Source organism: Dendrobates tinctorius, unplaced genomic scaffold, assembly GCF_039654945.1.
Source record: "Dendrobates tinctorius isolate UK_male_01 unplaced genomic scaffold, ASM3965494v1 ptg000107l, whole genome shotgun sequence".
NCBI classification, from domain to species: domain Eukaryota; kingdom Metazoa; phylum Chordata; class Amphibia; order Anura; family Dendrobatidae; genus Dendrobates; species Dendrobates tinctorius.
In genome coordinates, this window is record NW_027361775.1 from 45,995,297 (window position 1) to 46,018,100 (window position 22,804).

A 22,804-nucleotide genomic window follows, 5' to 3' on the forward strand; every position below is an offset into this window, starting at 1 on the left:
AGTGAAAGATGGGCATGAGCGAGGTCCACTACCTGGGGCAACAAGTGGGATTTCCATGAGGCCGGAACCTGCAAAAGCAGACACTATCATGTCCTGGACCACCCCCAGGACCAAGAAGCAGGTGATGTCCTTCCTGGGCACTGCAGGGTACAATTGGAGCTTTGTACAAAACTATAGTAGCCTTGCAAAGCTCTTGATGGACCTCACGAAGAAAAGCCTACCCCATGCAGTGAATTGGACAAACGACTGTGAGGGGGCCTTTCGAGCTTTGAAAACAGCCCTGAGACGCTCCCCTGTGTTAAGGGCAGTCGACATCAGTAAGACATTCCTAGTACAGACTGACGCCAGTGAGTTTGGCCTTGGTGCTGTGCTTAGTCAGGTCGACTCAGGGAACCAAGAGCACCCCATGTTGTACCTGAGCTGGAAGCTCCTGCCTGCTGAGATAATTGGCCTATTCCACCATAGAGAAAGAGTGCCTGGCCATGGTGTGGGCCCTGCAATATTTGCAGCCCTACCTGTACAGGCACACCTTCACCATCGTGACCGACCACAACCCCTTGAGTTGGCTGCAAACCGTGTCTGGTACCAACGGAAGGTTGCTATGCTAGAGCCTTGCCCTCTAGCAGTATGACTTAACACAAAAAAGCAGCAACCATGGCAAGTGCGCATGAGGGAGTACCAAGAGGTCCTGCCCCCGTAGCACAGTCCAAAAGGGGGAGGTGTCAGGAAAATATATATATATAAAGTATATCCTATTGCCCTAAGGTACACATACAGAGCTCCTGCTGCACCACCATCATTTGGTTTGTACAGTGTAACACTAAGCTTCACATGAGCTCACAAACAATTCTCCCCCTCACAGCAGTGGCCCCCCTCTGCTTCTGTGAAATTCTATCCTCTCCCCCTCCCCTCAGCACATAGTGCTACTGCATATGGCCCGTTAAAATCATTTTTTTCAGCCAAAATCTCCTTTGTATATTCCAGGTCGAATTTATTAACACACAATAATCATAGAGACAGGAAAAAAAAACAATATATATATATATATATATATATATTTAAAGCTACACAGAGCAGCGCTTGCAGCTTCCAGCGTCCTCAGAAACCAGAGAAATAGTTTCTGCACCCCAGTAGCCCGCAGACATGGCATATTTGGTCCCAAAAAAAAAGATAATTTGGTAAGAGAAAATATAATGCCCCTGTTGTCACTCTGTGAGCCCCCCAGCCAGAGATATGGCAAGTAGAACTTTCCAAAAGGGTGCACATCTTTTAACACAACCCACCAAGTGAGGTCAGCAAGGGAGGAGTCCCCAAGTTTATCGGCAAACTATAAAACAGAAACAACCATTTTTGTAGGGTGTTCAGACCTGGGGATGACAGCGAACATCCATGCTGTGGACTGAATCTTTTCTTTGGGAACTCCCCTCCCCTCCCCTCATCGACATGTCATACCAGTGACTGAGATGTAGTAAGTTTCATATTTTAATCGCTTTTATCTTATAGCTGTCTGTATATATTGTATTTTGTCTCCTTTTGTAATATATTTTCTACTTTTGTAAACACTGCCTATATGTTCTGGTGTAAACTTATAAATTTGCTAGTTTAGTTTTTTTTGTTCTATGATTAAACCGACACATACTCCGTGCCAAAACATGCTACCTTTTGGGTTGGTTCCTGACCTGATATAAGCTTTAGTATCAAACGAGGAACTGGTAGCAGCATAGCGTCCTGGTGGTATCGGGGAACTCTCGCAGTGACAGATTGGAGGTTTCTGTGTGGGACTGGTGAAACACACCACCCTCACTACAGAGTGCCCGATAGCCAGTATCGACAAGACATCCTCTCCAGCGACTACTTACCCTAGGTGCAGTTCCCTGACTGACCTGAGGTTAAGGTGGGGGCGCCAGAGTGCTGCAAGTTCCTAGCCGGAACTGAAAGTGGAAACAAAAGTTTCAGGGTCATTCATATATAAAATAAATGATTTTGTAACACCCTAGGAAATCCATCAATACTACTCTGTGATAGTCCCAAAATACTGTGCGCATGACCTCACACGGTGCTGAGGTCACAGAAGTTCATGCTGTCAGCGAGCACAGACTCAGTGACGTCACTGCTCATTTCTGAGCCTATGCACACTGCTTCCCCTTCATTCCCCAGTAGTTTGCAGCCCAAGCGGTTGCATTAGCACCGCTCCAGCTGTAAACTGATTAACCCCCAGATATAGTTTTATGCAGTGGGACTAGACTGAGCGCTGGACAGGTATTGTATATTGTTTATTTTTAAAAAATTTTTTACAGGAGATCGAGGGATTCGAGATGGGATTAGCAGTGTAATAAAGATGGAAAAAATGTGTGTTGTATTCTTTCATTAAAAGACTTTATTCTTACTGTGTGTGTTTATTTATTTAACCCTTTACTTACTATAGCATTAGTAATGGAGAGGTGTCTTATTGACAACTCTCCTTACTAAGCTGGGCTTCATGTCACCTTACAATAGAAAGGTTACATTAACCCCTTATTACCGCACTTGCCACTGCTACAGGGCAAGTGGGAAAAACCTGAAAAACTTACAGAACTGGCGCATCTGATAGATGCGCATTTTCTGGGTAGCTGTGGACTTCTGTTTTTAGGCTGTAATCATGGCCCCTTACTAGCCTGAGAATAGCAGCCCGCACCTGTTAGTTTTGCCGTGTTGGTTAAAAATATAAGGAGGACCCCAAGTTGTTTTTTTTCATTCATTCTTCCCTGCTCGCGCTGTTGTTGACAGAGCAGGGAGAATGACAGCCACGTTCAGCACCACATGCAGGGGAACAGCACTTATAGTACTACTTCCCCGGCGGCCATCCGTGCTCACAGAGGACAGTGTACACTGTTCTCCGTGTGCACGTGTGTTGCACGTATTGTCGAGGTCAAAACGGACATGTCTGCGTGTTTTGTACATGGACCGTGTGTCTGAAAACACACTGACTTCTGCATAGACCCATTCATTTGAATGGGTCTACGTGGTCAGTGTCTCCGGGACGTGAGAAAACTGTCACTACACATAGCAGAGCCACTGATGTGTGAAACAGGCCTTACCGAATAAGCTGCAGAGGCAACTCGGCTTCCTGGAATGCTCTGGCTGATTAGCTGTTCGGCTCTGCAGCTGCATGTGTCGCGCCTCTGTGACAGTCAATAAACAGGCTATCCATGCATGTGTCGCGCAACTTCTAGTCTCCCATGGAGACTATTGACGCAAGTAAAACGTTTTTAAAAATCTTAAAAAAAAAATAAAATAAAAGTTCAAATCACCCCCATTCAAAATAAAACAATTTAAAAAAAATAAAAATACACATTTCGCATCGCCGCATTCAAAATCACCTGATCTATCAATATATAAAAAGAATTAATGAGATTAGTAAATGTTGGAGAGGGAAAATAAATCAAAATGCAAGAATTACGTTTTTTGGTCGCAGCAACATTGCAATAAAATGCAATAACAGGTGATCAAAAGATCGTATCTACACCAAAATGGTATCAATAAAAGCATCAGATTGGCATGCAAAATATAAACCCTTACTCGGCCCCAGATCCCAAAAAATGGACATTTGGAAAATGGCAACTTTTGGTTTTTTGACAAACTTTGGATTTTTTTTTCACCACTTAAATAAAAAAGAACCTATACATGTTTGGTATCAACAAACTTCTAATGAATCATAATGGCAGGTCAGTTTTAGCATTTAGTGAACATGGTAAAAAAAAAATCCAAAAAACAATTTTGCAATTGCACTTTTTTGCAATTTCACCACAGTTTGATTTTTTTTTTCCCCATTTTCCAGTACACGATATGGTAAAATTAATGGTGCCGTTCAAAAGTACAACTCATCCCGCAAAAAAACAAGCCCTCATGTAGTGACCCAGTCCAGAGTGTCTGTCCCTTTAAATAATACTGAATTGTGAGTAGCTTCTGGATACTAATGCTCACTCTCTAACTAACTGGCTCTCTACATTATTTGCAATCTGTAATTCTCCATTTCTAGTCACCTTCATTTTAGATGCAATGCATTTCTCGTTTGCTGTGTTCGATCGCCATCTAATGGTGAAAGTGTACAATGACTGAATTATTGTTTTGTAAGGATCTGAGATGTGAATTCGGTCTCCTATTGGCCAGCTCCTAGTCACATGGTCAATAGGAGGAGCTGTTTTCCAGGCAAGTCTGGAATGTTCTTTAGTCTGAGGGATGCCTTCATGGAGAGCAGAACACACGTGGAGGAGGTTTTTAACTGAAGATCTCCTGCAGGCATAAAAACCTGAGTTCCCTCTAACCTGTACAGACATCATTCTATTTCTGACAGGATTCACCACATCTAAAGTATTGCTGACAGGATTCACCACATGTAAAGTCTTAATGACTGGATTCACCACAGTTTCTACTTTCACCTATATGTACTTGTGCATGTGCCGTGACACACTGTGGAGCTAACCCCAAGTACAGGTCTGTAACCTCTAATTGCTGCATCTACCTCCCTCTGTAAAATACCAAAAGACACTGCCAAGTGCTCTTAAAGCTCCAGACTCCAATCACATCTCAGCATCTAAGTGTGAACTGTAATTACCATGGACTACCCATGAGAGACTGTTCCTTATTTGTTCCAAGTTATAATTCCCATTTCTGCTAAGTAACAGCAACTGTTATCCACGAGACCGGTGTGTGTCATAATTCCTTCGACTGCGGACACCGTGTGGGGGTGGATAGCTTGGAACGTTCGGCCATATTGATGCAAAATAACAAAGTTATGGCTCTGGGAAGAAGGGGAGCAAAAAATGGAAACGCAAAAACAGAAATACCCCTGGTCCTTAAGTGGTTAAGCAACAACCACAAGATGGATTTCATCAACCATGAAACCAGGGGAAGAGTCTTGAGGAGATCATTTTCATATTCCCAGTGCCTTCTGGGATAAGTGAAGAGTCTCCGCGAGCTCAATGATCACTGGATTTTGGCCGTTGCAGCTGAATTTTGGCTCATTTTTCAATCTCTTTAACAATAACAATATGGAAGAGGCCAGAAGCCATTTGGTGAGCTGCATTTCTTGCTACATGTTCACAGACTTACCAGTGAAAAATCCAAACTTCACATGCTACAAATGCAAGCTTGTGTCCCTGTTGGAGGAAAAGTTGCAAAATCTTGAAGAGAGGTTAGCTACATTGAAGATCATTAAGGAAGGTGAAGAGTGACAGAGCAGAATTATCTCTTCATGTTATAGAAAGAGAAGAAATTTGAAGTGCACCTGAAAAAACAGAGGAATGGAAGCATGTGACCCAGAGAAGCAGGAGGATCAGGAGGCGGTCAGCACCCATACTGCTCAGGAACCAGTACCAGGCTCTTACGCAGGAGAATGATGAAGAAATACATCAAGATAAGACTTTGCCCACAAACAACAACCTTGTACGCCTTCAGAACCCTCCTGGATGGAGAAAGGTAAATGTTGTGAAGAAGAAAAGGAGAGTGGTGGTCATGGGGGATTCCCTGTTGAAAGGAACAAAAGCCGCTATCTGCAGACCGGATATAACTTCAAGAGAAATGTGCTGTCTTCCAGGTGCAAAAATTAAAGATGTGTTTGACAGGATATCAGGACTCTTCAGACCTACAGATGACGACTACCCATTCCTGCTAATACATGTGGGGACAAATGACACAGCAAGAAACGACCTGGAAACCATCTGCAGTGACTTTGAAAACTTAGGAAAGAAAGTGAAAGAACTGGGAGCGCAGGTGGTCTTCTCTTCCATCCTTCCAGTGGATGGCCATGGAACAAGGAGGTGGAATAAGATTCTGCAAGTGAACAACTGGCTACATCGATGGTGCCGTCAGCAAGGATTTGGATTTCTGGATCACGGAGTGAATTACCTATACGATGGACTACTTCTAGAGATGGGGTGCACCTTACGAAGACTGGAAAACATGTATTTGGAAATCGCCTTGCTACACTCATCAGGAGAGCTTTAAACTAGAACTGTCATGGTTAGGACATGGTTAATGTCCTGTTCTCACAGGTTTAACTTTTGCCGGCCTCTCTTCGGATCTGGGAGGGGTATTTATACTCACTCCAGACTAGCTTTCTCTGTCAGCTATACTGTTATTCTGGCTGTGTGTCTGACCGACCCCCCTGGTGTGCGTGTGTTCTGCATTGCTTATTTGATTCCCGTCCCGTATGATCTGGCCTGTTCACTCACTCTGTACTCCATCTCTCGTTTTGGTACTATTGTCTTCTCCGGTTCTGACCTCCTGGCTTGGCTATTGTTACTCCGTTTCAGTTTGTCCCTATTGTACCGTCCATTGCCCGTTCTGGTTTTCTGATCTATTGATACGTCCTGACTATTCGCTCTGTCTAACCCTTTGGTACTGTCCTGTAATCTCGTGCTTTGACCCGGCTTGATCTGGTTTCTGTCTCTGTCTATGCCCCTTGGTAACATTGTCCTGTAGTTACCTTCCTAGGAGTTTCCCTGCAGCTCCTAGCTCTGTGGAGCTAAGGCCATGCCCCCAGCAGTCACGTGCTTCTGGTCCTGGAGCATGCATCGTCACCGCTGCTGCCCGCTCCACAGGTATCTTTGAGCACTGTTTTTGTACTCAGGACACGCGCACTGGCTCAGTGAGCAAGTGCAGTGTGGTGTTCCTGACAAGAACAATGTGGGAAGGGAAGCAAAAGGCAAGAAAAAGCCATACACCTGGCAAATGCTATTGAGGATTCTGCTATTAGAAGTGGGAGCAAAGAACAAAGACAAAAGAATCTAAATAATAAAAATATTGGAGAAAGAGAAACCAATCACAAACTAAAATGTTTCTATACTAATGCACAAAGCATGGGCAACAAACAAGGAGAATTGGAACTACTAACACAGGAACAGAAATATGATGTCATTGGAATCACTGAAACTTGGTGGGACAATACACATGATTGGAATACAAGGCTAGAAGAATACAACTTATTTGCAAGAAACAGACTTGATAAACGAGGAGGAGGTGTCGCATTGTATGTTAGAAACGCGTATATCTGCACAGAGATTGAAGCTTCAGAGACTGGGAGCTCTGTGGAAACTGGGTAAGAATACAAGGACAGAACAATGGAAAGGACACCATTGTAGGCATTTACTACAGGCCACCTGTGCAAGCTGAAGATATGAATGATCTCTTTATGCATCAAATGGCCAAGTTCTCCAAAAAATATGACATAGTTGTCATGGGAGATTTCAACTATCCAGACATTTGTTGGGAATCTCTCTCAGGCAAAACTAACAGGTCAAGGAAATTCTTATCTTCTCTTGCTGACAACTTTTATCTTCCAAAAGGTAAGGGAGAAAACAAGGGGAACTGCTACCTTGGATCTAATCCTTATAAACAGGAAGGAAATGGTTGAGGAGGTAAAAGTGGCTGGGACCCTAGGAGGTAGCGACCATGCTATTTTAGAATTTTGGATAACTAGAGGAGGAAGACCTGTGAAGACTCAGATGTCAAGGTTAGATTTCAGAAAGGCAGATTTTAAGGGACTCAGAAAGAGAATTGGAGGGATCCAATGGCTAGATATCCTTAAGGACAAAAATGTCCAGGAAGGATGGGAAATCTTGAAAAATGAAATTCTCAAAGCACAATTGTTAGCAATTCCGAAAAGAGGATAGAATAGGAAGCATTTAAAGAAACCAGGATGGATGAACACAGAACTTAAGCACATGTTAAAAAGGAAGAAAGAAATGTTTATAAAATGGAAAGAGGGAGGCATATCCAAAGAAGAATATAATGCTGTCTGCAGAACCTGCAGGGCACAAATCAGAATATCTAAAGCTGACAATGAATTGAGGCTTGCATGAGATGTCAAAAGCAATAATAAAGGATTTTGGGGATATGTCAAAAGTAAAAGAAAAGTCAAAGATACTATAGGATTTTTACAGGAAGAAAATGATGAAATAGTAAGCCAGGATGTTGAGAAGGCCGAGCTTTTAAATTCCTATTTTGCATCTGTTTTCTCTGAGAAAGGAAATGTAACATCAACTGTTCTTCACTGTCCTATTAAGGGAATAGAAGAATCCAGGATATCTATAAACAGAAATATAGTGAGGAAACACTTAGCTAACCTAAATGAATTCAAGTCTCCAGGTCCAGATGAATTACACCCCAGAGTACTGAAGGAGATAGCAGAAGAAATTTTTTAACCCCTCTCCATAATCTTTGAAAATTCTTGGAGAACAGGAGAAGTCCCAGAAGACTGGAGAAGAGCAAATGTTGTTCCTATCTTCAAAAAGGGAAGAAGGTGGACGCAGGCAACTATAGGCCGGTGAGTCTGACTTCTACAACATGTATGTAAGTGCCTAGATAAGAATGAAGTGATTCAACAGAGTCAGCATGGGTTTGTAACTAATAAGTCATGTCTGACTAACTTAATTTCTAGAATCACTGATTGGGTAGATCAGGGAAATGCTGTAGATATAATATATCTTGACTTCAGCAAAGCATTTGACAAAGTATCTCACACAATCCTTATTGAAAAAATGACTAAGTATGGAATGGACAAGGCAACTGTTAGGAGGATTCATAACTGGCTTAGTGATCGGACCCAAAGAGCGGTCGTAAATGGCTGCACATCCAGTTGGAAGAATGTCTCAAGTGGGGTACCACAGGGCTCTGTCCTGGGCCCTGTATTGTTCAACATTTTTATCAACGATTTAGATGAAGGAATTGAGGGTAAACTGATTAAATTTGCTGATGACACAAAGCTAGGAGGGATAGCTAATACTAAAGAAGAGAGAGAGATGATTCAAAAAGATATAAATAAACTGGAGCAGTGGGCAACAACTAACAGAATGGTTTTTAACAGGGAAAAATGCAAAACACTACATCTGGGCAATAAAAATGAAAAAAGCATATGCATATACAGAATGGGAGGAATAGGGCTAAGCAACAGCACATGTGAAAAAGACTTGGGTATACTAATAGATCACAGACTGAATATGAGTCAACAGTATGATGCAGCAGCAAAAAAGGCAAATGTAATTCTAGGTTGTATTAACAGAAGCATACAGTCTAGATCACATGAAGTCATTATTGCCCTCTACTCCTCTTGGGTCAGACCTCATCTGGAATACTGTGTCCAGTTTTGGGCACCATGTTTTAAAAAAGACATCAACAAACTGGAGCAAGTTCAGAAAAGAGCAACCAGAATGGTGACCGGTCTGCAAACCCTGTCTTATGAGGAAAGGTTGCAGGATTTGGGAATGTTTAGCTTGCAAAAGAGAAGACTGAGAGGAGACATAATAGCTGTCTACAAATATCTCAAGGGCTGTCACATTGCAGAAGGATCATCTTTATTCTCCTTTGCACAAGGAAAGACTAGAAGCAATGGGATAAAACTGAATGGGAGGAGACACAGATTAGATATTAGAAAAAACTTTTTGACAGTTAGAGTGATCAATGAGTGGAACAGACTGCCACGAGAGGTGGTGAGTTCTCCTTCAATAGAAGTCTTCAAACAGAGGCTGGACAGACATCTGTCTGGGATGATTTAGCAAATCCTGCTTTGAGTAGGAGGTTGGACCAGATGGCCCAGGAGGTCCCTTCCAACTCTACGATTCTATGATTCTAACCAAGGCATCATTTTAATCAGTATAACGGTTTAAACCTGACACTGCCTGTAGGTTACTCAGCAGAATCCTGCTGACAGGTTCCCTTTGATTAATATGTGTATGGGATGTGACGGTTCATGCTATACATAGATTGCTATGTGCTGGCTCATAATATATACCGTATTAGGGGCTATATTGGGGCTTATACTAGATATAGGAGGCTATATGGAGGGCTCATACTGAATATATGAGGCTATATATGAGCTCATACTCTATATAGGAGGCTGTGTTCAGGCTCATATTGTATATAGGGGCTATATGAGGCTCAAGCTATAAATTGGGCTCATACTGTATAGAGGAGGCTTTTTGCAGGCTCATAATGTATATGAGGGGCTATATAGGGGCTCATACTATACATGGGGGCTCATCTCTATATATTAAAACAGATGTATGTGTGTATGTATGTGTGTATTGGCCACGCCCACTCCATATAGCCCCACCCAATCACTAAGTATCTTTAATTTCACCAGAGCTGTTTAAAAGAAGCTGAGCTGTGATTGATTGCTATGAGCAACAGTTTTCCCACTCTACAACGCCTCAGCAGACACTGACCGGGTGTAGAAACCTAGCATCCCTGGGAACATAAGCTCCCAGCCATTGTCTGCCCCCCAGAAAGGAGCAGAGAGCAGATGACAGAAATGAATCACCCTCTCCCATGCCCATATACCCATCACACATCCTCCATCCCATAGGCACATCTTTCATCTTAAAGGGATATTTCCGGTATGGAATTCAGGGCAAATCCACTCAGCGCTCTGGTTCTGACCCCAGTCTCTCTTAAAGGGATCTCCGGTATGGAAGTTAGGGCAATTCTACTCAGCGCTCTGGTTCTGACCCCAGGCCCCTCTTAAAGGTATCCCCGATACGGAAGTGATAGCAAATCCACTCTGCGCTTTGGTACTGACTCCAGGCCTCTTTTAAAGGGATCTCCAGTATGGAAGTTAGGGCAAATCCCTCAGCCCTCTGATTCTGACCCCAGGCATCTATTAAAGGGATCCTCGGTATGGAAGTTAGGGCAATTCCACTCAGCACTCTGGTTCTGACCCCAGGGTGACAGGATGATATGGGATATTAGGGGTAGTAGTCCGGTGGCTCTAGCTGATGGGATGATGTGGGATATTATAGTGAACATTAGGGGTAATAGTCCGGTGGCTCTGACAGGATGATATGGGATATTAGGGGTAGTAGTCCAATGGCTCAGATGGGATGATGTGGGATATTAGGAGTAGTAATCCGGTGGCTCTGATGGGATGCTGTGGGATATTATGGGTAGTAGTCCGGTGGCTTTGACGGAATGATATGGGATATTAGTGGTAGACGTCCGGTGGCTCTGATGGGATATTGGGGGTAGTTGTCCAGTGGCTCTGGCTGATGGGATGATGTTGGATATTATGGGTAGTAGTCCAATGGCTCTGATGGAATGATGTAGGATATTAGTGGTAGTAGTGCGGTGGCTCTGGCTGATGGGATGATGTGGGATATTAGGGGTAGTAATCTGGTGGCTCTGATGGGATTATGTGGGATATTACGGGTAATAGTCCGGTGGCTCATACGGGATGATGTAGGATATTAGGGGTAGTAGTCCAGTGGCTCTGGCTGATGGGGTGATATGGGATATTAGGGGTAGCAGTCCGGTAGCTCTGGCTGATGGGATGATGTGGGGTATTAGGGGTAGCAGTCCGGTAGCTCTGGCTGATGGGATGATGTGGGATATTAGAGGTAGTAGTCCGGTGGCTCTGACAGAATGATATGGGATATTAGTGATAGCAGTGTGATGGCTTTGGCTGACGGGATGATGTGGGATATTAGGGGTAGTAGTCCAGTGGCTCTGACGGAATGATGTAGGATTTTAGGGGTAGTAGTCCGGTGGCTCTGGCTGATGGGATGATGTGGGATATTATGGGTAGTAGTCTGGTGGCTCTGACGGAATGATGTGGGATATTAGCGGTAGTAGTGCGATGGCTCTTGCTGACAGGATGATGTGGGATATTATGGGTAGTAGTCCGGTGGCTCTGACGGAATGATTTGGGATATTAGTGATGGTAGTGCGATGGCTCTGGCTGACGGGATGATGTGGGATATTAGGGGTAGTAGTCCGGTGGCTCTGGCTGATGGGATGAAGTGGGATATTAGGGGTAGTAGTCCGGTTTCTCTGGCTGACGGGATGATGTGGGATATTATGGGTAGTAGTCCGGTGGCTCTGACAGAATGATGTGGGATTTTAGGGGTAGTAGTCCGGTGGCTCTGACGGGATGATGTGGGATATTAGGGGCAGTGGTCCGGTGGCTCTGGCTGACGGGATGATGTGGGATATTAGGGGTAGTAGTCCGGTGGCTCTAGCTGACGGGATGATGTGGGATATTATTGTGAATGTGGCTATGCGGAGTAGGCGGGGCTATACACTCAGCTTTATATATATATATATATATATATATATATATATATATATATATATATATAGATACAATCTTTATAATTTGTTATCGTAGTTAGTTACTATGCCCAGAAAACGCCAGGCTCTTCAGCTAGTACAGTATATAGGAGACTATGTGAGGGCTTATATTGTATCTAGGGAGCTATATAGGGGCTCAAACTGTATATAGGAGGCTATATGCTGGCTCATAATGTATATAGAAGGCTATGTGAGGGCTCATATTGTTTCTAGGGAGCTATGCATGTACTCATACTGCATGTAGGGCGCTACAGTACAGAGCAAAAGTTTGGACAGACCTTCTCATTCAAAAAGTTTTCTTTATTTTCATGACTATGAAAACTGTAGATTCACTCTGAAGGCATCAAAACTATGAATTAACACATGTGGAATTATATAATTAGCAAAAAAGTGGGAAACAACTGAAAATATGACTTATATTCTAGGTTCTTCAAAGTAGCCACCTTTTGCTTTGATTACTGCTTTGCACACTCTTGGCATTCTCTTGATGAGCTTCAAGAGGTAGTCACCGGAAATGGTCTTCCAACAGTCTTGAAGGCGTTCCCAGAGATGCTTAGCACTTATTGGCCCTTTTGCCTTCACTCTGCAGTCCAGCTCACCCCAAACCATCTCGATCGGGTTCAGGTCTGGTGACTGTGGAGGCCAGGTCATCTGGCGTAGCACCACATCACTCGCCTTCTTGGTCAAATAGCCCTTACACAGCCTGGATGTGTATTTGGGGTCATTGTCCTGTTGAAAAATAATTGATGGTCCAACTAAACCCAAACCAGATGGAATAGCATGCCGCTGCAAGATGCTGTGGCAGCCATGCTGGTTCAGTATGCCTTCAATTTTGAATAAATTCCCAACAGTGTCACCAGCAAAGCACCATCACACCTCCTACTCCATGCTTCTCGGTGGTAACCAGGCATGTAGAGTCCATCAGTTCACCTTTTCTGCATCGCACAAAGACACGGTGGTTGGAACCAAAGATCTCAAATTTGGACTCATCAGACCAAAGCACAGATTTCCACTGTTCTAATGTCCATTCTTTGTGTTCTTTAGTCCAAACAAGTCTCTTCTGCTTGTTGCCTGTCCTTAGCAGTGGTTTCCTAGCAGCTATTTTACCATGAAGGCCTGCTGCACAAAGTCTCCTCTTAACAGCTGTTGTAGAGATGTGTCTGCTGCTAGAACTCTGTGTGGCATTGACCTGGTCTCTAATATGAGCTGCTGTTAACCTGCAATTTCTGAGGCTGATGACTCGGATGAACTTATCCTCCACAGCAGAGGTGATTCTTGGTCTTCCTTTCCTGGAGCGGTCTACATGTGAGCCAGTTTCTTTGTAGCACTTGATGGTTTATGCCACTGCACTTGGGGACACTTTCAAAGTTTTCCCAATTTTTCGGACTGACAGACCTTCATTTCTTAAAGTAATGATGGCCACTCGTTTTTCTTTACTTAGCTGCTTTTTTTGCCATAATACAAATTCTAAAAGTCTATTCAGTAGGACTATCACCTGTGCATCTACCAGACTTCTGCACAACACAGCTGATGGTCCCAACCCCATTTATAAGGCAAGAAATCCCACTTATAAAACCTGACAGGGCACACCTGTGAAGTGAAAACCATTTTCGGTGACTACCTCTTGAAGCTCATCAAGAGAGCAAGAGAATGCCAAGAGCGTGCAAAGCAGTAATCAAAGCAAAAGCTGGCTACTTTGAAGAACCTAGAATATAAGACATATTTCCAGGTGTTTCACACTTTTTTGTTAATTATATAATTCCACATGTGTTAATTCATAGTTTTGATGCCTTCAGAGTGAATCTACAATTTTCATAGTCATGAAATTAAAGAAAACTCTTTGAATGAGAAGGTATGTCCAAACTTTTGGTCTGTACTGTATGTGCAAACTCATACTGTATCTAGGGAGCTTTGTGCAGGCTCATACTGTATTTAGAAGGCTATGTGATGGCTCATACTGTATATAGGGAGCAATGTGGGGGCTCATACGGTATAGGAGGCTATGTGGGGAGCTCATACTGTATATAGGCAGCTATGTGAGGGCTCATACTGTATCTAGTGAGCTATGTGCGGGTTCATAATGTATAATGTGGCTATATGGTGGGCTCATTCTGTATATAGGAGGCTATGTGCAGGCTCATAATGTATATAGGGGCCACATAGGGGCTCATACTGTGTGGCTATGTGCAGGCTCATAGTGTAAATAAGGGATTATATAGAGCACATGCTGTATATAGGAGGCTAAATGCAGGCTCATAATATATACAATGTCTATATGAAGGCTCATACTATATATAGGTGGCTATGTGCAGGGTCATAATGTAAATAGGGGGCTCAAACTTTATATAGGAGGCTATTTGTGGGCTCATACTGTATATAGGAGGCTATGTTCAGACTTCTAATGTATATAGGGGGCTCATACTGTATACAAGGAGCTATTTGCGGGCTCATACTATATCTAAGGAGCTGTGTGAACAAATAACAATAACAAAAAAAAAAAGAAAAGAAAAAAATGTTTTCTTTAGAAGAGAACGGCATGAGAACAAAGCAAAGCACTTAACATTAATAGTGAAACATTAATTCCATTTTAGATTTAAACCATTTGGGTAATATGTCAGGATTAACCATCCAATATGCTTCCTTGTCCAGGAGACATTTTCTGATGTCACCACCACTGGGATTAGCAGCTACTCGCTCTATTCCAAAGATTTGCATTGAGGTAGTGTTTTTGTTGTGTTGTGCTGTGAAATGAAATGTCTGGATGCATGGGAGATGGTACGATTTGTGTTGGAGGTGCTGTGTATCTGTGAGATGTTCTGATATGCGTTTTTTCAGTTTTCGTATAGTACACACCACATACAGTTTAGTACATAAGGTGCATTTTATAACATAAACTACATGATCACTATTGTAGTTGATTTGTTGTTTGCTATTAAATATTTGAGTTTGATTTTTATCAAAGAAGATTTTGGTGACCATTGCGAGGCGGCATATGCCGCATTTGTTTACACCACATTTGAAAAAACCCTTACAGTCAAGCCAAGTTTGACGTTGTTCCATTTTATTTGGAAAACTGGGGATAAGATATTTCCCAAATTTCTGGCCCTTTTAGCTGCCACTTGGACACCGGGATCCAGATTCTGAGACATAACCACATCATCTCACTACAGGGGCAGATACTTCATGACTATATTTTTTATTTGATAGAATTGTGGGCTATATTGTAAAGTCAATACTAATTTGGATGGTACATTGTGCCTTTTGCGTGGCGATGCAGCTCCATTAATTCCCAATAAGTCTGTTCTTTTTTGTTGTCTGTGATTTTTGATGCCCTATCCAGAGTCCAAGAGGGGTATCCCCTATTGGACAATCTTTCTTTGCATTCCTCAATTTTCTTATTACACTCATTATTATAACTTTTTTAAAGAACGCAATGGATGTTCAAATTGCGTAGCTGTGTCTATGACTCATGATGGAATCTATTAATACTTTTTAATCCAATACATTTTTGCAAGCTTGGAAGCTGTGTCACTTCCTTTCGTCATATACATTGCAATATTATTATTATTATTATTATTATTATTATTATTATTATTATGCATTTATATAGCGTCATTTATTCCATGGCACTTTACATGTGAAAAGGGGAAATATAGACAAGTACAATAAACATGTGTAAGACAAGGGACACACAAGTACATAAGGAGAGGGGACCCTGCCCACGAGGGCTCACAGTCAACAGAGATGGGTGACGATACAGTAGGAGAGGGTAGAGCAGGTCGGGCAGTGGTTCAGTAGACCGAGGATCATTGCAGGCTGTAGGCTTGTCAGAACAGGTGGGTCTTCAGGTTCTTCTTGAAGGTTTCCGTTGATGGTGAGAGTCTGAGGCATTGCGGCAGAGATTTCCAGAGTATGGGGGAAGCACGGGAGAAGTCTTGTATGCAGTTGTGGGAAGAAGAGATAAGGGGAGAGTAGAGAAGGAGATCTTGAGAGGATCGAAGGTTGCATGCAGGTAGGTACCTGGAGACCATGTCACAGATGTATGGAGGAGACAGGTTGTGGATGGCTTGTATGTCATGGTTAGGGTTTTGAATTGGAGCCTCTGGGCAATAGGAAGCCAGTGAAGGGCCTGGCATAGGGGAGAGGCTGGGGAATAGCGGGGAGACAGGTGGATTAGTCGGGCAGCAGAGTGTAGGATGGACTGGAGTGGTGCCAGAGTGCTAGAGGGGAGGCCAGAGAGTAGGAGGTTGCAGTAGTCGAGGCGGGAGATGATAAGAGCATGCACTAGTGTTTTTGTGGTTTCGTGGTTGAGGAATGAGCGGATCCAGGAAATATTTTTGAGTTTGAGGTGGCAGGAGGAGGCGAGGGCTTGGATATGTGGTTTGAAAGAGAGCGCAGAGTCGAGGATCACCCCAAGGCACCGAGCGTGCGGGACTGGAGAAAGCGAGCAGCCATTGACATTGATGGATAGGTCTGGTGGAGGGGTAGAGTGAGATGGGGAAAGATGATGAATTCTGCTATGTCCATGTTCAGTTTGAGAAAGTGAGCAGAGAAGAAGGCTGAGATAGCAGACAGACATTGTGGGATTTTGGTCAGTAAGGAGGTGAGGTCGGGTCCAGATAGGTAGATCTGCGTGTCATCGGCGTAGAGGTGACACTGCAAACTGTGGGATTTTAGGTCCCCAGCCAAAGGTGTAGATGGAGAATAGTAGGGGTCCTAGGACTGATCCTTGAGGAACACTGACAGACAGGGGGCGAGGTGAGGAGGTGGTGTGTGAGAGGGAGGCACTAAATGTTCGGTCTGTTAGGTATGATGAGATCCAGGATAGGGCCAAGTCTGTGATGCCAAGAGATGAGAGAATCTGTAGCAGGAGGGAATGGTCCACGGTGTCGAAGGCAGAGGACAGGTCCAGGAGAAGGAGGACAGAGTAGTGTCGCTTGGTCTTGGCGGTTAGTAAGTCGTTAGTGACTTTAGTTAGGGCAGTTTCAGTTGAGTGATGCGGTCGGAAGCCAGATTGTAACCGGTCAAAGAGGGAACAGGAGGAGAGGTGGGAGGACAGTTCAAGATATACATTATAACTGTCAGTGTTGAATGTTAGCTTTATAGTTTATGTCTATTAAAATACCTTTTTTTATCTCCCCAAAGTACCTCATTAAATTGAAAGTGCAGCCTTGTGTATTAAAACTTAAAAAAATATTTAAAAGGGTAAAAAAAACTAAAAAAAAGCATTAATCATGTTATAGTAAATATACCCACATTGTTTTTTGTCCTGTCACTTGTTTCCTTTAAGGAAATATAGTTGTATGTGTAGGTCCACATTTGTTACAAACCTCTTTCGGGCCAATAAGGGGAAAAAAATACTACTTGCAGATTGCAGTAAGGGTAGCGTTACACTACACGACGCACCAGTGATCCCGACAAAGATACGACCTGGTAAGGATTGCTGGTACGTCACTAAATGGTCGCTAGTAAGCTGTCAAACAGACATATCTACTCAGCGACACAGCAACGATCCGGTGATCCGTATAACGACCTCGCCGGTCGTTGGTACCTTGTCACACAGCAGCTATTGTGACGACTCCCGACTGCATCCCTGAGTTCTGAGTCGCCAAGGAGGTCGCTCGTCGGCGTCAAACACAAAAATGCATGCTGGCCAGTGGGACACCAGTGATCACAAAATGGCCCAGGACATTCGAGCACAATCAGCGAGATCACAGCGGGGGCCCAGTCGCCGCTATGTGTCACATGTAGCGATATCGCTGGCGAGGTCGCTGTTGCGTCACAAAATCTGTGACGTTTCAGCAATCTCGCTAACTATCTCGCTATGTGAGACGGGGCCTTTAGACTTATTGAATTCCAATGTTATCTCAGTATATAAGGCAGCACAATAAGATCATCAGATTTCACTGCAAATTCTTTTCAAATGTGTCCAGCGTAAAGATGTTGCTTAACCTTTTGGTGAACACAGAATCAGGACTTGAAGAAAGAGCTAATGATTTTCTTTCACCGAAAAAAATCTTCATAAAAAGTCAATTATTTTCTCAGTTTAATTCATCCCCAAACTCCAGCAGTCAAAGTCCGCAGCTCTAATTGGCTGTCCCACTGAGCTCTGCCACTACTTTCTCTGCAAAATTGTACACAATTGGTCCACCACAAGGGCATAATTTGTCATGGAAATAGGTCCTGAGAGTGAATATAGATGTAATTATGGCACAGCACGCAGGAAAAATAACATTCATCATTATTTTTTCAGAGGGAATAATCATGTTGTTTTTACATTAGTGTCGGACCAGTCGCTGCCGAATGAGATACCCAAAACAGCATAAATAATTACAGATCAAGCCTCTGCAATTAGCTGTCCAGTTAGCTTTCTTCTGTGTTGCATTCATTTAGTAAATTTTATGAAGGTCTGGCTATGCTGACCTAAAAATTAACCTCTTCTAATTAAAAGCAATTGCATTAAACAGAGGACAGAAGACACAGTAAAATGTCCAAGAAGGACATTCATTTGTAAAGAATGAATGTAATAATTATTATTTTTTTAATTTAAGACCAAATATCTAGATATAAAGTTTATTGTATTTTGGAGGTCAGTTTTTGAGCACATATTTTATAGTATAAATTAGATACATTCCCTTTAAGTGGTTATCAGAAAAGAAACTGTTTTTAAATCAGGCTTTTGTGTTAAATGCATTTTTCCCATATCACAAGGTATTAAACATATACCAAAAGACGGACCATCACTTCCAAACAGAAATCAGGTGTGAACAGGTGCTTACTAAGAGTAGCCATCTCCATATATATTTTTTTTAATTTAAAATAAAAAATTATAAAAGTTCAAATGACTCCCTTTCGCCCCATTTAAAATAAAACAATAAAAAAATCAAACATACACATATTTGGTAAAAAAAAAAATCGAAACGGCAGAATTACCGTTTTTGGTTGCAGCGACAATGCATTAAAATGCAATAACATGTGATTAAAAGATCGTATCCACACCAAAATGGTATAATTAAAAACAGCAGCTCAGCACACAAAAAATAAGCCCCCTCCCAACCCGAGATGAGGAAAAACGGAGACGCTACAGGTATCAGAAAATGGCGCAATTTTTTTTTATTGTAAACAAAGTTTGGAATTTTTTTTACCACATAGATGAAAAAGAACCTACACATGTTTGTTGTCTATGACCTCATAATGACCTGGAGAATCATAATGGTCATAATGGCAGGTCAGTTTTAGCATTTAGTGAACATGGTGAAGGCAAAAACAAAATACAAGTGTGGGGTTGCACTTATTTTGCAATTTCACAGAACTTTGAATTATTTTCCCATGATATTTTAAAATAAATGGTGTCGTTCAAAAGTACAACTCATCCCACAAAAACAAGCCCTCGCATGGCCATATTGACAGAAAAATATAAAAATTATGGCTTTGGAAAGAATGGGAGCGAAAAACGAAAATGTAAAGTTGAAAAAAGCTCTATTCATGAAGGGATTAATGCCTTGGACCACACACAAGGGTGGATTGAATTTTTTATCAATGGATTCCCTGCTTGTGTTAGAAATCCACACCCATTTACAAAGTCACATCCATTTTTGCTAGCCACATTCATTTTTGCGCACATTTTCCACAACCACAAAATACAAGTAAGGCTATGTGCCAACATAGCGTTTTTCATGCTGAATATTCCTGAGCGGAAATGCACACCCTCTTCCCGGGAAAATGCATGCGTTTTATGAAGCGCTTTTTTAAGCGTTTTTGACGCTTTTGTTAAGCGTTTTCCTATGCGTTTTTGCAATACAATTGAATGTATGCGGAAACGCTGGCTTTTCCGCAAAATTAATGAACATGCTGCGTTTTTTTCCGCTTAGCGTTTCCACAGCGGAAAAAACGCACCATTAGCACAACATGCGTGGATTCAATTATGATTACATTGGATGCCTTTCTTAAGCATTTCTGCAGCAGAAACGCTTGTCTAAAAGCGCTGCGGAAATGCTTAAAAAACAAAACATGGGCACACAGCCTAAAGGTAAAACCTGAGTAGTCTTGAAAGCTTGTAATGTGTTACCATCTTTTCAGTTAGGCTGGAGTCACACACAACCATTAAAAAATCGGTCCGATTTTAACGGTACGAAATCACACAAAGATTTCTTGTCCAAGGATCCATCTGTCATCCCATTTTCCGGCGATGAACCGATTTTATTCGCATCTAAGACTGGAGTCACACACAACCATTAAAAATTCGGACCGATTTTAACGGTACGAAATCGCACAAAGATTTCTTGTCCAGGGATCCGTCTGTCATCAGAATTTCCGGCGATGAACCGATTTTATTCGCTTCTAAGCATCAAATTGACATCCAATGCCAATGCCTGATGCTCTTTCCTGTGACCTGGAGAAGTCTTGCGATTTTATCGCAAGTCACACGTGTGGTGCGTTTTCAATGCGATTTTTTTAATCGCATCCATAGACTTGCATTGGCGAATCCGATCCAAAAATCGGTGACAATCGCAGCGTGCTGCAATTGTCTCGGTCCGAGGAACGGATCCGATAAAAAAACACATGATGGGAGCAGCAACATAGAATAACATTGGGACAAATTCAATGCGATTTTTTATCGCATTGTATTCGTCCGATTTAATCGCTAGTGTGACTCCGGCCTAAGCATCAAATTGACATCCAATGCCAATGCCTGATGCTCTTTCCTGTGACCTGGAGAAGTCTTGCGATTTTATCGCAAGTCACACGTGTGGTGCGTTTTCAATGCGATTTTTTTAATCGCATCCATAGACTTGCATTGGCGAATCCGATCCAAAAATCGGTGACAATCGCAGCGTGCTGCAATTGTCTCGGTCCGAGGAACGGATCCGATAAAAAAACACATGATGGGAGCAGCAACATAGAATAACATTGGGACAAATTCAATGCGATTTTTTATCGCATTGTATTCGTCCGATTTAATCGCTAGTGTGACTCCGGCCTAAGCATCAAATTGACATCCAATGCCAATGCCTGATGCTCTTTCCTGTTGACCTGGAGAAGTCTTGCGATTTAATCACAAGTCACACGTGTGGTGCGTTTTCAATGCGCTTTTTAATCGCATCCATAGACTTGCATTGTCGAATCCGATCCGAAAATCAGTGACAATCGCAGCATGCTGCGATTGTCTCGGTCCGAGGAACAGATGCAATAAAAAAACGCATTATGGGAGCAGCCCCATAGAATAACATTGGGACGAATGCAATGCGATTTTTTTTATCGCATTGCATTCGTCCGATTTTATTGCTAGTGTGACTCCGGCCTTAGCCATTAAAAGGTATCATCCACTGAGGACACTCCGTTCCAAATATTTTTCTATCTACTGGCTAACACGGTACAAAGATATATATCTTTCCTGTACCAAACCAACCAATTCATTTTGATTCAACATTTGCCACAGATGCAAAATATATTAATTTCCATGTTACTATCTACTATACTAAGATAATAAATATAGCAAACAAAAACTTACGGACAGTAGACAATTTATAGAAAGTGGCCCTGACCCAGAAAGACCACCTCATCACATGCACTAGCCATGGAAATACTCCCAGAATACCGTATACAAAAAGGAATGAAGTAAGAAAATCCACAAAAGCAAAGGTAAAATAGAGTACTTTTATTAACCTCATAAATATGAGTCACCAACACACATTAATAGGAACAAGGTCACAATAGTACAAAATTCCATTAGAAAAGGGATTCAGGTGCAGAAAAACACATGCAGTAGCACGATACAATCAAGCAAGGAGTCAAATAAATGGATATAGTAAAGTGACAGTGCTTCAAGCTTTATCCAGATAAATTATTCACCTATTGTGTGACCATATCAAAAGAAAGTATCCAATCCAGCATAGTAGCACACATATGAATAGAAAGAGACCACAACATAGGTCATAATAGTTAGTAAATCTTACCCATGGTTGTAATGTGCACCGCACGTGTAGCCCCTTCGCGCGTTTCGCGTAGGCTTCGTCACAGCCCCCCGACAAAGCCTACGCAAAACTCACGTAGGGGCTACACGTGCGGTGCACATTACAACCATGGGTAAGATTTACTAACTATTATGACCTGTGTTGTGGTCTCTTTCTATTCATATGTGTGCTACTATGCTGGATTGGATACTTTCTTTTGTTATGGTCACACACTAGGTGATTAATTTATCTGGATAAAACTTGAAGCACTGTCACTTTACTATATCCATTTATTTCACTCCTTGCTTGGTTGTATCGTGCTACTGCATGTGTTTTTCTGCACTTGAATCCCTTTTCTAATAGAATTTTGTACTATTGTGACCTTGTTCTTATTAATGTGTGTTGGTGACTCATATTTATGAGGTTAATAAAAGTACTCTATTTTACCTTTGATTTTGTGGATTTTCTTACTCCATTCCTTTTTTATATAAGATAATAAATATGTCTTTTATTCTCTGGCCAGTGTAGCAATTTAAGGGTAGAAATGTCGGAAATTCACTGAAAAAAGGCAGCAAAGGTACAAAATACAGATGAACAACCATTCATATACTTACCAGTTATGGAGGGGGTGACTACCTACTAAATTAAATGCACATGGATAATATTAGGCACAAGTCACACATATAATGCAGTGGATCAGTATTGTGACCTGGGGTAGGTAAGGACAACTGCTTTTTGTGGATTACGAG

General features: G+C 42.2%; 1 long non-coding RNA gene across 1 annotated transcript in view; it reads left to right on the forward strand.

Annotated features, from left to right (window-relative positions):
• The first annotated feature begins 1,380 nt into the window (after positions 1–1,380).
• The window catches only part of LOC141100787 (uncharacterized), a 31,311-nt gene continuing 9,887 nt past the window's right edge, over positions 1,381–22,804 (forward strand). Inside the window, exon 1 of the long non-coding RNA XR_012234777.1 lies at positions 1,381–1,468. This is a non-coding gene — a long non-coding RNA (uncharacterized lncRNA). The remainder of the gene's footprint in view (positions 1,469–22,804) is intronic.